This window comes from Triticum dicoccoides, chromosome 3B, assembly GCF_002162155.2.
Source record: "Triticum dicoccoides isolate Atlit2015 ecotype Zavitan chromosome 3B, WEW_v2.0, whole genome shotgun sequence".
In the NCBI taxonomy this organism is placed as follows: domain Eukaryota; kingdom Viridiplantae; phylum Streptophyta; class Magnoliopsida; order Poales; family Poaceae; genus Triticum; species Triticum dicoccoides.
In genome coordinates this window covers 167,422,066-167,437,127 of record NC_041385.1, presented here as the reverse complement: position 1 = coordinate 167,437,127, position 15,062 = coordinate 167,422,066, and positions in this window count along the sequence as shown.

Sequence of the window (15,062 nt, the reverse complement as noted above, 5' to 3'; positions counted from 1 at the left end):
GCCGGCCCACCTGGCCCATCCGGCCGAACCGGCCTGCCGCCTCCCTCCCCTGTTCCCCCGACCCGGGTCGGAATAGGAGCGCGTCCCCGTCGCACCACCTCGCCGTCCCCGCCGAGGGGATAAGGACGTCGACGCCGCGCCCCCTCGGGCTTCCCTCCCCACTCGCCCCCACTCTTGCGTTGGCTCCTGCGCCTCTCCCTCTCCCCTCCAGATCCATCTCCCCCTCGTTCCCCACCGCAACCGAGCTCCGCCATGGCCTCGCCGCCGTGAATCGCGCGGCCACAGTCATCGCCTCGCCGCGCCTGTGTGTCCGTCATCACCGCCGTCGTCCGCTGCTTAGACTGGAGCATCTCGTTGGAGACCGGAGCCACCGCAACGCCTCGACGCCGCTATCTTCCTCCCCTGCTCCGACTCCGGCCGTTCTTCACTGACTCCGGCCACGCCCCCTGCTGCTACTAAACCACCACGGGCCATCTTGTGTGCCGCACGGTGAGCTCCTCCGCCTCCTACTCCTCCTCGTTAATCCCTTCTCGCATCGTAGCTACCTCAACACTGTTGCCGTGAGCCCGTCGCTGCGGATCGCCTCGCCGACGTGGCCACGCTCTCCGTCGTGCTCGCCTGAGCACGGCATCGTGCTCCTGATGCTCACAGGAGCCCAACGCGCATGCGCACACTCCCTCCCATGCCTCCTAGCGTGTTTCCCGTCGGGGACCCGACCGCGTCGCCGCCCGCGCTCGTCGCCGGCAGCCGTCCGGTGACCCTTTGGTCCCGGGCTCGTGCCGTTGTGCTCGCGCATGCGCGAACGCTTCGCCCCGCCCTTCTGGTTGCCCAATAGCACGCCGCATCGCCCGTCCCCCTCACGGCCGAAGTCCGGCGTCCGCCTCTCCATTCGCCGGCGATAGCTCCGGCGACCTCGGGACGGACCACCACCACCACTAGATGCGCCTCTTCGCGCTTGTTCGAACGAGCCTAGGCGCACGTGGATCCGTGCCCTGTGCGCAAATTCCAGCGAACTCCGGTGGGTCGGCGTCGTGCTTTTTGTCGCCGGCAGCGAGAGCCTGCCCTGCTGACCTGGCACCTCGGGTCTCACCACCTGGGCCACCGACTGGTGGGCCCAAGTCCCCCTGTTGACCAGTTGACTGAGTCAACTGCTGACTGGGCCGCCCCTGTCTCACTGACCTATAGGCCCCACCTTAATAAACAAATAAAATTAAATAGATAATTTGCTAATTAATTAAATTAATTAATTAAACACTAACCTCTCACTGACTATCGGGCCCCACCTGCTAATTAACCCATTTAGTTAGGTTAAACCCCCCTGTTAGTGTCCTGACAATGACATGTGGGTCCCACTGGACCCACCTGTCTGGTTTGACTGGTCAACCGACCAGTTGACCTGCTGACATCACTCTGATGTCATGCCTGCGTCATCATGTACTGTTCTGGATAATGTTCGAATTAAATAACTAATTAAAATCAGAAAATGATTTGAATCTTTAGAAAATCATATCTTTTAATCCGTAACTCGGATGAAAATGCTTTCTACATGAAAGTTGCTCAGAACAACAAGACGAATCCGGATACGCAGCCCGTTTGTCTGCCACACATCCCTAACCTATCGGACTCGCAACTTTCCCCCTCCGGTTCATCTGTCCGAAAACGTAAAACACCGGGAATACTTTCCCGGATGTTTTCCCCCTTCGTCGGTATCACCTACTACCACGATTGGCCACACCTAGCATCGTTACTTGTCATGTCATGCATCGATATGCATTTGTTTGCATTATATTCATTGTTTCTTCCCCCTCTTATCTCCGGTAGACCATGAGACCGACGCTGCTGCTGCCCAGTTCGACTACGGAGTTGACGACCCCTCCTTCTTGCCAGAGCAACCAGGCAAGCCCCCCCTTGATCACCAGATATCGCCTATTCTCCTCTATACTGCTTGCATTAGAGTAGTGTAGCATGTTACTGCTTTCCGTTAATCCTATTCTGATGCATAGCCTGTCATTGTTGCTATAGTCATTGATACCTTACCCGCAATCCTAAATGCTTAGTATAGGATGCTAGTTTATCATCATTGGCCCTACATTCTTGTCAGTCTGCCTTGCTATACTATTGGGCCGTGATCACTCGGGAGGTGATCACGGGTATATACTATACATATATACATACTTCAGATGGTGACTAAAGTCGGGTCGGCTCGAGGAGTACCCGCGAGTGATTCACGGATTGGGGGCTGAAAGGACCTTTGTCCCGACAGCCCTCTGTGTGGATCTTTGTGGCGGAGCGACAGGGCAGGTTGAGACCACCTGGGAGACAGGTGGGCCTGGCCCTGGTCGGCGTTCGCGATTGCTTCATAATAACACGCTTAACGAGATCTTGGTATTTGATCTGAGTCTGGCCACTTGCCTATACGCACTAACCAACTACGCAGGAACAGTTATGGGCACTCGACATCGTGGTATCAGCCGAAGCCTTCTTGACATCAGCGACGGAGCAGCGTGCGCCGGATTGGACTGGAACGCCTACTCTTGTATAAGAGAGGCTAGGTCTGCTTCCGGCCGCCCTCGCAACATGCAGGTGTGCAATGGGCGATGGGCCCAGACCCCTGTGCACATAGGATTTAGACCGGCGTGCTGACCTCTCAGTTGTGCCTAGGTGGAGCTGCGACGTGTTGATCTTCCGAGGCCGGGCATGACCCAGGAAAGTGTGTCCAGCCAAATGGGATCGAGCGTGTTGGGTTATGTGGTGCACCCCTGCAGGGAAGTTAATCTATTCGAATAGCCGTGATCTTCGGTAACAGGACGACTTGGAGTTGTACCTTGACCTTATGACAACTAGAACCGGATACTTAATAAAACACACCCTTCCAAGTGCCAGATACAACCCGGTGATCGCTCTCTAACAGGGCGACAAGGAGAGGATCGCCGGGTAGGATTATGCTATACGATGCTACTTGGAGGACTTCAGTCTACTCTCTTCTACATGCTGCAAGACGGAGGCTGCCAGAAGCGTAGTCTTCGATAGGACTAGCTATCCCCCTCTTATTCTGGCATTCTACAGTTCAGTCCACTGATATTGCCCTTTACACATATACCCATGCATATGTAGTGTAGCTCCTTGCTTGCGAGTACTTTGGATGAGTACTCACGGTTGCTTCCCCCCCCCCTTTTCCCCCTTTCCTTTCTACCTGGTTGTCGCAACCAGATGCCGGAGCCCATGAGCCAGACGCCACCTTCGACGACGACTCCTACTACACTGGAGGTGCCTACTACTACGTGCAGCCCGCTGATGACGACTAGGAGTAGTTAGGAGGTTCCCAGGCAGGAGGCCTGCGCCTCTTTCGTTCTGTATCCTAGTTTGTGCTAGCCATCTTATGGCAACTTGTTTACTTATGTCTGTACTCAGATATTGTTGCTTCCGCTGACTCGAGCCCTCGAGGCCCCTGGCTTGTATTATGATGCTTGTATGACTTATTTATGTTCTTAGAGTTGTGTTGTGATATCTTCCCGTGAGTCCCTGATCTTGGTCGTACACGTTTGCGTGCTTGATTAGTGTACGATTGAATCGGGGGCGTCACAAAGCCCGAGCTATATTATGATGGTGTCCTGGAGGGACCCCACCTTGTGGCGGAGCAATGTGCCAAGGACATTATATTTCCATGAATATGTTCATGGTATCCTGTGATGTAATATGGAACAAGGTTGTTATGTAAAATATGCCTGTTATTTAAATTTTTACCTCATGTGCGACAATTTTTAAATTTATTCTGAGAGTTGGCCAGTTGTCAGCTTCTGCCCCCACGTAGGAAGTACGGGGGTGTTCGGGATAAATCTAAACACTCTTTACTCCAATTTTTTGGTCCTTGAAGGAGGTGTTTAGCGCAATGAACCAGGCAATTGGACTATATGGCTTTATCACCCTCACTTAGCCATAGGAGTTTGACAAAATAAAGGTAGGCGCGGCCCCTAGTGTTCGGTAGACCGAACTTGGGGTATTGTAAAACACCTGATCGGATAAAAACCGATCCGTTGCACGATGCATTGTTTATCGCAAAATGCAGAAGAAATCACTAAAGATTTTGGGACCTCTTGAACAGCTGACCAGCTCTCGACACATCATGACAGTCAGTTTTCGGCTTTCTCTACTAAGGTGCTCGTCCGGAAGAACCGGGACACAATCACAGTAGTTCTCCCTTTACTACCCTAGCCGATATAGCGGAACATAGGGTAGCAAGCACAGGAGCCGGGCAACCCAACTATTGACCCAAGACATGATTCGGAGCCGATGCATATAATGCTATAAGTTTGAGGGTGCCGAACAACCATGAAGGTGTTCGGACTTTCTTGCCATGTTATGGGGTACACTGAAGCCCCTGGCAAATTAAGGCGTACCAGAATGTACGAATGCAATAAATACAAAGGCAAGGAAAAGTTTAAGTAATAAGCGGAAGTTGCAAATTATTTTTCATTGAAATACATCAAGGCGTATGTGTACAAGTAGTGTGATAAGCGAATAAGGCTATTTGACATGCCGTGACCAAGAGCAGGCTGTGTGTGGGTATGTAAAACAGGAATAACGATCGTTAGGAGAGGTCACCTGGGAATTCCCTTGTACGTCAAAGCCCCTTGCCTTTCTTGGTGTATCTTTCTGCGATGGGTCCGATGATCAGGTTATCAAAAAAGCCTCGAGAAGAGAAAAAAACCTGAAAGGAAAAGAAAAAAATGAAGATATGCAGATCCGAGGGCGGTTGAGCCGCGTTGTGGACCGCAGTCTGACCGTGCCTCCGTGTATGCCCATGGTATTTTAAGTGCGTAATTATGTATGCGTGGTACAAAAGCCGTTGTTTGGTCGGAGTTGGGACGGAGGCTGGATTGCTAGTCGAGCTCCTGACGTACTAGACTGTCCTGCTGCTGTGTAATTCAGACTCGTTTGACAGTGTCTGGGAGCTTGGCCGACGAATTGAGGTTCGACCTGAAAAGGCCGCTCTTTGCTTTTGCGGCGAGGGCAGCGGTGTGCTCCTCAGTACGGAGGGAGCATTCCATGTTTCCGTTGACTATTATGATACCACGTGGATCGGGCATCTTGAGCTTAAGATAAGCATAGTGCGGCACCACATTGAATTTGGTGAATGCAGTTCGTCCGAGCAGTGCGTGATAGCCGCTGCAGAAGGGGACGAGATCGAAGATTAATACTTCGCATCCGAAGGTATCCGGGGATCCGAAGACCACTTCCAGTGTGGTTGAGCCCATACAACAGGCCTCTACATCTGGTATGACACCTTTGAAGGTGGTTTTTGTGGGCTTGATCCTTGAAGGATCGATAGCCATCTTTCGAACTGTATCCTAATAGAGCATGTTCAGGCTACTTCCACCGTCCATAAGGACTCGTGTGAGGTGGAATCCATCAATGATGGGGTCAAGGAACTCGAAGGTCCCACCAAGGATAGAAACGCATATTGAAACGCTTTTGCAAGGTGGATATCATTACATCAACATTACATAATAGATGGGGATACATACATAAGGCATACAATGCCACACGAATACAACATCACAATACATTAGAGCATCATCCGACTACAGATGAAACACAAACAGAAACTCAAACGACATCCACCCTGCTAGCCCAGGCTGCCGACCTGGAACCTATCCCCTGATCGAAGAAGCAGAAGAAGACCTCAACGCGAGGAAATGACATGACAAAGAAGGCGAATAACTGGCAGACACCTGGCGCATCGAAACCGGGGCGTTACAACACTCCTCCACTAACAAGAGATCTCGTCCCGAGATCTTAGGACCGAGTCGGAAGGGAAAAGGGATGAGGTGAAAAAAAAGAACTCAACAGAAGAAGCAAGGAATCGAGAGCACTCGAGAAGAAGAGAGGAACGACGAGAATGACAAGAATCGAAAGCTCACAGAATCAGATAGACTATGAAACCACTCCGGTTAGAATGAGATAAGAAACGAATAAGACTGAAAGGATTTAGGCAGCAGTCTGACTAGAACATGGAGGAATAGAACACGAGCTTGAGAGGATGGAATGTCACTTGATGAACTCTTGAAGAATGAATAAAATCATGAAGAACCACCATGAAGAACTCCGGTGACAAAAGGGATGATGAGATAGAATAAAGGATGAAAGAATAAGATGAGCCTTGCGATGATTTAGATGGAGGTTCCGACGAAATGGTCGAGGGAATTTGAACTCCGGAAAGCAAAATGGAATCACTTGGAACTAGAATTTATTCAGCAAGAACAAACTCCGAATAAAGGGATTACTCACTTGGATGAAATACGAATAAGATTTATTGTATGCTTATCCTTCATAAAATTACATAGATGACAAGCAATGGATTTAGCATACTACTTATTCTTCTTGAAAAGGATTGAGAAGTGACATATCGCAACTTGAGAAAGTCTTCCTGAACCACCGGTAGGATTGGAAAGAACGAATGAATTAATATGATTACAAATGAAAAGGGGTCTTGAACGAACCACCGCTTGAATTCAAAATTGAGTGATGAAGGATAATGACTCACCGGGAAAAATAGGAAAAGCAAGAATATACTTGAGGGAATGAAGATGCAATTGAAAGAAGAGACCGCGAGCTGATTGAAGCATACTTGAACGAAGCACTGAAAGAATATTGAACGAATGAAGGGGCACGGATATGGAATAATTTGAGAACGAATTTGAAAAACTTAGAACGAAGAGATATTCCGAAAAGATGGCCTCCGGATGGTCGACACGGCAAAAACAACTCGTGAAATACTCCGGATGGATGAAAAGAATCTCTGACAAACCGAATAATTTGAGAGGATAGCATGAAGCTAGAACTACGAATCTTTGAGAGAATGGGCAAGACTTAGAGGAAAAACTCTTCTTCGTTCTTCAAATGACGACGAGAAACACCACCAAAATAATTGAGGTACTCCGGTAGAATGAAAAAGAGGAAAGGTTGAACCAACAATGAAATGATTTGAAATCGATCCTGACAAGGCATGTGACTGGTGGAATCCATTCTTACGTCACACTTGAAAAGAATTTAGGAATGGCTCCAGAATAATTAGAAGAGTCAGGTAAGATCCTGGGAAAGACTTGTGGTTAGGGCCCACTAAAAAGAAAACACCGTTGGAAAGGGTTGTTGAAGGATAGATGATGCACCGGAACAATTGAAATATTTGAATGAGGTGACAACCTCGAATTAATTGGAACACAGACAAATCTCCTGAGATGTCTTGAGCACTCCAGAAGGATAAACTGACGAGATGCAAATGAGCAAGGAAAACACTTGAGCCGAGGAAAAGAATATGATCAACCCGAAAATTGGAATTGAATCCACTGGAAAGAAAAGGAGATGAAGAATGACGAACGAGACGAGAATTCACCGGTTGAGATAATTGAGGGAAGATTGAAGAGGCTCCGTACGAATGAAATTGATGCTCGAAACAGACTCAAGCTCCAGGAAGAAGAGGGTGGGAGGGCGGGAAAAAGAAAGGCAACTTGGAAGGGAGAACCGACTAATAATTTGAAGAGAAAACGCTGGTTGAAAGAATGCAAAGGCTTCACACGAGTAGGATGGATACTCGATTACGGATTCCGACTCTGAGAAGAAAAATGGGTGGGCGGGTGGGAAAAGAAGACAACTGAGGGCAGAGAAACAACTTTGTTGAGAGTGAACTGAGGATTGAACTTGGCATTGAGAAGAGGGTCGAGTCAACTTGACGAGAAATGCACCGGATCAAAGAGCTGAGAACCAACGATCGGAAAACCAACTGCGTGATCCTAAAGAAAAATTTGAAGGGGAGAAGGAGTAATTCAAAACACCTACGTCAAGATTCCTCACCAGAGCGATGAAGGAGCTGAGGAGTAAAAAGAACTCCTACTCTCCGATATTACTAGACTCCGAAAACAGTTTTCTTCTAGAATCAACAACGGCCAAACTACACGATCAATCAAGGGGGCTCCTAGGGTCGGTCGGGGATCTGATACCAACTTGTCACGCCCAATATGCGACCCTATCCTAAAGGAACTCGAAGGTCCCACCAAGGATAGAACCGCATATTGAAACGCTTTTGCAAGGTGAATACCATTACATCAACATTACATAATAGATGGGGATACATACATAAGGCATACAATGCCACACGAATACAACATCACAATACATTAGAGCATCATCCGACTGCGGATGAAACACAAACAGAAACTCAAACGACATCCACCCTGCTAGCCCAGGATGCCGACCTGGAACCTATCCCCTGATCGAAGAAGCAGAAGAAGAACTCAACGCAAGCAAATGACATGGCAAAGAAGGAGAATAACTGGCAGACACCTGGCGCATCGAAACCGGGGCGTTACATCGTGTGAGGTGGAATCCATCAATGATGGGGTCAAGGACCAGTGCGGCTGAACCACCATGAGAGATACTGGTCGGATGGTCCCTGCGATCGAAGGTGATCGGATAGGAGGACCATGGGTTGAACTTTGGGGCGGCTGGCTCCATCGCGTAGATGTCCCTTAGTGCACGTTTCCGCTCCCTTTTGGGGATATGGGTGGCATATATCATGTTCACCGTTTTGACTTGGGGAGGAAACTTCTTCCGTCCCCCTGTGTTTGGTGGCCGAGGTTCCTCGTCGTCGTTGCTTTGCGATCCCTTTTCCTTGTTTTCGGCATTTAACTTGCCGGCCTGTTTGAAGACCCAACATTCTCTGTTGGTATGATTGGCTGGTTTATCGGGGGTGTCGTGGATTTGGCATTGACGATCGAGTATGCGGTCCAGACTGGTCGGGCCCGTGTTGTTTCTCTTAAATGGCTTTTCCCCTGACTGGACTTGAAGCCACTGAATCCGGCATTGACGGCCGTGTCTTCGGCGTTATCGCCATTATTTCAACGGTTATGTCTATTGCGTCGGGGCTTGCCGTTGCTATCTCTGGCTTTGGAAGTGCCAGGTTTACTTGAGGTGCTGTTGCTACGAGCTAGCCAGCTATCCTCGCCCGCGCAAAAGCGGGTCATGAGCGTCGTGAGGGCTGCCATGGACTTTGGCTTGTCCTGGCCGAGATGTCGGGCGAGCCACTCGTCATGGATGTTATGCTTAAAGGCCGCTAGGGCTTCGGCATCCGGACAGTCGACGATCTGGTTCTTTTAGTTAAGAATCGAGTCCAGAATTTCCTAGCTGACTCTCTGGGCTTTTGGATTATATGACTTAACTCATTGGCATCCGGAGGTCGGACATAAGTTCCCTGGAAGTTGTCAAGGAATGCATCTTCCAGGTTCTCCCAACTGCCGATGGAGTTTTTGGGCAGATTGTTCAACCAGTGCCGTGCTAGTCCCTTGAGTTTTAGTGGGAGATACTTGGTGGCATGGAGACCATCACCGCGGTCCATATGTATATGGAGAAGGAAGTCCTCGATCCATACCGCGGGATCTGTTGTCCCATCATATGATTCAATGTTTACGGGTTTAAACCCTTCTAGGAATTCATGTTCCATTACTTCATCAGTGAAGCACAGGGGGTGTGTGGCGCCTCTATGTTGGGCTATGTCGGGACGCAGCTTGGAAAGGGCCGGTCTGTGGTAGTCGGCCCGGACAGGTGTGTATTTGTCATATCTGGCGTGGTGGCCGTTGTTGCGCATTGGGGCGCACCCCCGCGATCCATAGATCGATCTGGTGTGTCCTGCTCTGTTCTCCAAGTGGTACCGCAGGTCATGCGTGTTTCCCCGGGCTATTGTGTTCCTGTTTGTTTGGCGAGGCAATGCGGGCGCATGTTCGGGCTAGATTCCCGCTTTATCTCGGCCACGCGGAGGTTGGTCAGCCGCATTATGCGCTGGTAGTACTGGTTCCAGTGTCTCGTCATCGAATTGGGGTAGCATTTTGCGCTTCAGGTAACTTTTGGTTGGGCGTTGAGTCCATATTTCTCGGCTGCCAGGACTTCCGTCCATCTATCAGTGAGCAGATCTTGGTCAGCCTGAAGTTGCTACTTCTTCTTCTTCAGGCTCTTTGCAGTGGCTATTAGCCGGCGCTTAAAACACTCTTGCTCGACGGGATACTTCGGCATGATAAATTCTTCGTCACCGAGGCTCACCTCGTCCTCGAAGAGAGGTATGTAATTGCTATTCTCCGAGTTGTCGTACACGGCCTATTCATCAGGGCTGGCTCGCCCGTCTTCCTGCTCCTCCTGTTCGAAACTTGGCTCGGCGGGGTCTTCGTTGTCTTCGGCGTCGTCCGGAGTACTATTCTCTCTTGTGCCGGTATCACTATTTTTACCATGGCATATTTTAGAGAGGCGCCGCTGACGTCCGTGCTTTGGCTGCTTCTCAGGAGGCTTATCCTCAACTGGATCCTTTTTGTCATCGCCAATGTCTTCTTTAGGTGCATCCACCATGTATATATCGTATGAGGAGGTGGCTGTCTAGCGCCCTATGGGCGGTGGCTCCTGTTCTTCTCCGGCATCATCATCCATACCGTCGATGTCCTCGGAGTCGAAATCAAGCATGTCGGTCAAATCATCGACAGTGGCTATCAAGTGGGTGGTGGGTGGGCAACGAAGCTCTTCGTCGTCCGCTTCCCACTCAAGCCGGACATAGTTCGGCCAAGAATCTCCTGACAAGGAGAGGGACTTTAATGAGTTTAACACACCACCCAAGGGTGAGTGTTGGAAGATGTCCGCGGAGCTGAACTCCAGGATCGTCGCCCAGTCAGATTCGATGGGCACGATACATGCGGTCTGTAGCCTATGGCCAGAGACGAGTCCGAGGCTCCGATGACACAGGCCTCGTTGGAGGTCAGATCTGTGTTCGCTCTAGCGCCACTGAGTCTGTGGATTCCGTGGTGAGGTTGAGCTTCCCGTCCTCCGATGGCGTGCTTTGCTCCGGCTCCAAGGCCAAAGCGGTTACTGGTGCTATTCCATGGGCACGGTCCAATGACAGATCTAGGTCATGTTCATCGTGGCGGCAGGGTGCGGCTGTCATGGGCTCGAATCCGTCGAAGATCAAGTCCCCGTGGATATTGGCGGTGTAGTTCAAGCTTCCAAACCTGACCTGTTGGCCAGGGGCGTAGCTGTAGATCTGCTCCAGATGGCCAAACGAGTTGGCGCACAGTGCGAAGCCGCTGAATACGAAAATCTGTTCGGGGAGAAAAATCTCACCCTGGACTGCGTTGTTGTGGATGACTGAAGGACCCATCAAGCCTTATGGTGACGACACAGTGGAACTCTCAATGAAAGCACCAATGACGCTGTCAAAACTGGCGGATCTCGGGTAGGGGGTCCCGAACTGTGCGTCTAAGGCTAATGGTAACAGGAGGCAGGGGACACAATGTTTACCCAAGTTCGGGCCCTCTCAATGGAGGTAATACCCTACTTCCTGCTTGATTGATCTTGATGATATGAGTATTACAAGAGTTGATCTACCACGAGATCATAGAGGCTAAACCCTAGAAGCTAGCCTATGATTATGATTGTCGTTGTCCTACGGACTAAACCCTCCGATTTATATAGACACCTGAGGGGGATAGGGTTACACAGAGTCAGTTACATAGAAGGGAATCTTCATATTCGAATCGCCAAGCTTGCCTTCCACGCAAAGGAGAGCCCCATCCGGACACGGGATGAAGTCTTCTATCTTGTATCTTCATAGTCCAACAGTACGGCATACGCATATAGTCCGGCTGTCCGAGGACCCCTTAATCCAGGACTCCCTCAGTAGCCTTGGGTATTTGATACTTGTTCGGTTGCTAAGTTTAGTAACTCGAAATAGGAGTTACAGAATAAATAGAGACTAGTTGAGGGTGAAGTGATGATGTGTGTTGGAAGTGGTTACAAGATTGATATAATCATCATCGCACAGTCCTTATACTTTCAGGATCAGTGTTGAACCTAAATAAATGTTATTTGGTGTTTGCGTTGAGCATGAATATGATTAGATCATGTTTATTGCAATACGGTTATTCATTCAAGACAGAGAATAATTGTTATTCTGTTTACATGAATAAAACCTTCTTTGGTCATACACCCAATGTTAATGGTTTATTGAATCTCGATCATAGTGATACACATATTCATAATATTGAGGCCAAAAGATGCAAAGTTGATAATGATAGTGCAACATAGTTGTGGCACTGCCGTTTAGGTCATATTGGTGTAAAGCGCATGAAGAAACTCCATGCTGATGGGCTTTTGGAATCACTTTATTATGAATCATTTGATACTTGCGAACCGTGCCTTGTGGGCTAGATGACTGAAACTCCGTTCTCCGGAACAAGGGAACGAGCTAATGACTTATTAGAAATAATACATACCAATGTATGCGGTTCGATGAGTGTTGAGGCTCATGGCAGGTATCATTATTTTCCGACCTTCACATATGATTTGAGCAGATATGGGTATATCTACTTAATGAAACACAAGCTTGAAACATTTGAAAAGTTCAAAGAACTTCAGAGTGAAGTTGTCGTGGAATTGTCACGTCAGATGTCCTTAGTGTCAGGAATTAGTTGCGAGGCCAACGCATCTATGTGGTAGCTTGAGAGGGGTTGAGCGGAATCGAGAGACGCAACACAAGACAGGGATTTAGACAGCCTCGGGCCCCGAGAAACATCATCCGGTAAAAACCCTACATGCTGTTTGAGGCTAGGTCTCATTATCATCACGAGGGAGTCGCCGTAAACCGGCTCTCCTCTTTGTGTCTAGCCCTAAGATTGTTTCTTCTTGCTTGTAACTTGTCCCTCCTTGGGGAGCCCTGCCCCTCCTTATATATGTTGAAGGGGCGGGTTACATGTGGAGTCGTATTAGGATTAGGACTAGTCTATCTCTAATACAAACCGGATACAAGTCCAGGTCTTAACTCCTTGTAAGACAAATATTCCTTATGCCTTTCCTCTTAAACCAGCCCACCATAGTATGAACCGGCCTTCATGAACCGCCAGTTGGGCCACCAGGTCTTGTCGCTCCTCGCACCCGCCTGCCGGATTACCAATGAGTCGTGAATCGCCAGGTCCAAACGGGTCGCCGGTGAACCGCCAAGCGTCAGCGGGGTCTCAAATAAACCGCCAAGTCCGGCCGGGTTAACTTCCGGCCGGTTTACACTGCGTGGTATATCCCCGACATTAGCCCCCAAGTTTAGCTTGGATTTATCCATGGTAAACTTATGCTGCAAAATAAACACCAGAACAAATTTGGCAGGTTGTGCTCCGGGTTAAGAATTCTTGTAGACCGGCACCTGATCGTCCTTAAGTCCTTTGTCATTTCCTCCTTCTAGAAAATCCGGGTCAATAACCAGCTTCATACTCAAATTGCTGATGTTGGCTTCTTATAAAAAAAATATTGTGAAGAATAATCCACTTGAGTCGGCTTCCAAAGCGCCGGTTTAAGAAATATTGGTCTTGAAATACTCATCTGACATTCAACCGGTTTGAAGATGCAGAACTTGCCGGTTTTATCATTGCCAAAGACTGTCGGTTATAAAAACTTGATAGTTTCGAGTCATGATTGTTGCAGACACCGGTTCATGATTGTTGCCAATGCCAGTTCATGATTATTAATGACGCCGGGTTGCAGCCACAGGGTCATAATGATTGGTGACACCGGGTCAACCTAGTTTGCTCAATCAGAGAATTTGAAAATATTTCTTCAATAATAATATAATACCTGTAGCCCCCAAGTCTTGAGAGTAGAACAAAGTGGTGGCTTAAGACTTTGCTTCAATATAAATATTGCCACTTTCAAAGAAATCCATGTTGTTCATCCCAGTGACTAGTAAAAACTGAATACTCCATACTATGTAGCCCCCAAGTGCCGGGTTGTCATGCTTGCAGCAACCTGGGACTTGTAATTGTCTTATACTCATAAAAACTTCAACCAGTGTAGCCCCCAAGGGCCGGGTCATTATGCAATAATGAGCAGGGACTTAATATATACTTCAATGAAAATAACATCATATGATGTAACCCCCATCATGGGACTTGAATCCACGTCCACAAGGTTAAGAGCCTTGTGCTTTACCAACTGAGCAGTGGACCCGTCAATATAATGAATAAAAAGCTTTGTACCTTCAAATGTTGACAGGAGCAATTGGTAGCCCCCAAGGGCCGGCTCATTACAATGTGATGAGTTGGGTCTTCAATAAGCCAGTAAAAATGACTTTGCATTAGCCCCAAAGTACCATGGTGCATGCTGGCAGTGACATGGGACTTGCATATTTGATGTAATCTCAACTTTGAATAATGTAGCCCCCAAGTGCCGGGTCATAAGCCTGCAGCGACTCGGGACTATTCCTTCAATTGTAGAATAAATCATATCCATTAATAATATGATAACCATTGCGCTAAAAGCGACTTTGAAAACCTCAATTATAATATTGGTCATTGATAACCATAATAAAAATCCAGCCGTGTTGGCTATTAAAGATAACATAATCTGGTATGAAAAACCTTATTCATTCAATATCATAATGAAAATTCAGCCAAGTTTGGCTATTTGAATAATATAACCCAATGATTTATAAGCGCATGATTCCAATGGCGCAATCCAAATATGTACTGGCGACTTATAGTCCAAAGCCAGGCCGGGTTAACAAACACCGGATAATTTCTCATCATATACCGGCGACTTATCATCTTTAAAGCCAGGCCGGTTTAATAAACACCGAATAATTTATCATCATGCTTTATTCAACATGTTTCTGCATACAACAAGTTTAAAGTGTCCTGGCGGTTTACCGCCGGACGGGTCATAATGCCCAACATATAACCCAGGTTTATAACCAAGGCTGCACTTAAGAATAATCAATGAAATATATCATACCTGTGACATTGAATCACATCATTGGTTTACCAACTTTTTGTAGTAATGGTGATAACTCCTTTCATACTGTGTCGGTTTATGATAAACCGTACCGGGTTGTGATAAACACCGGTTTAACCATATATAATATTGGCGACTCGTAGTCAAACCAAACCGGGCGAATAGTCTCTGGATTATGATTTGATCATGTACTGACAATTTGTAATTGAAAGTCAAGCCGGGTTAATGAACACCGGTTTACTCCATAATAAGATGGT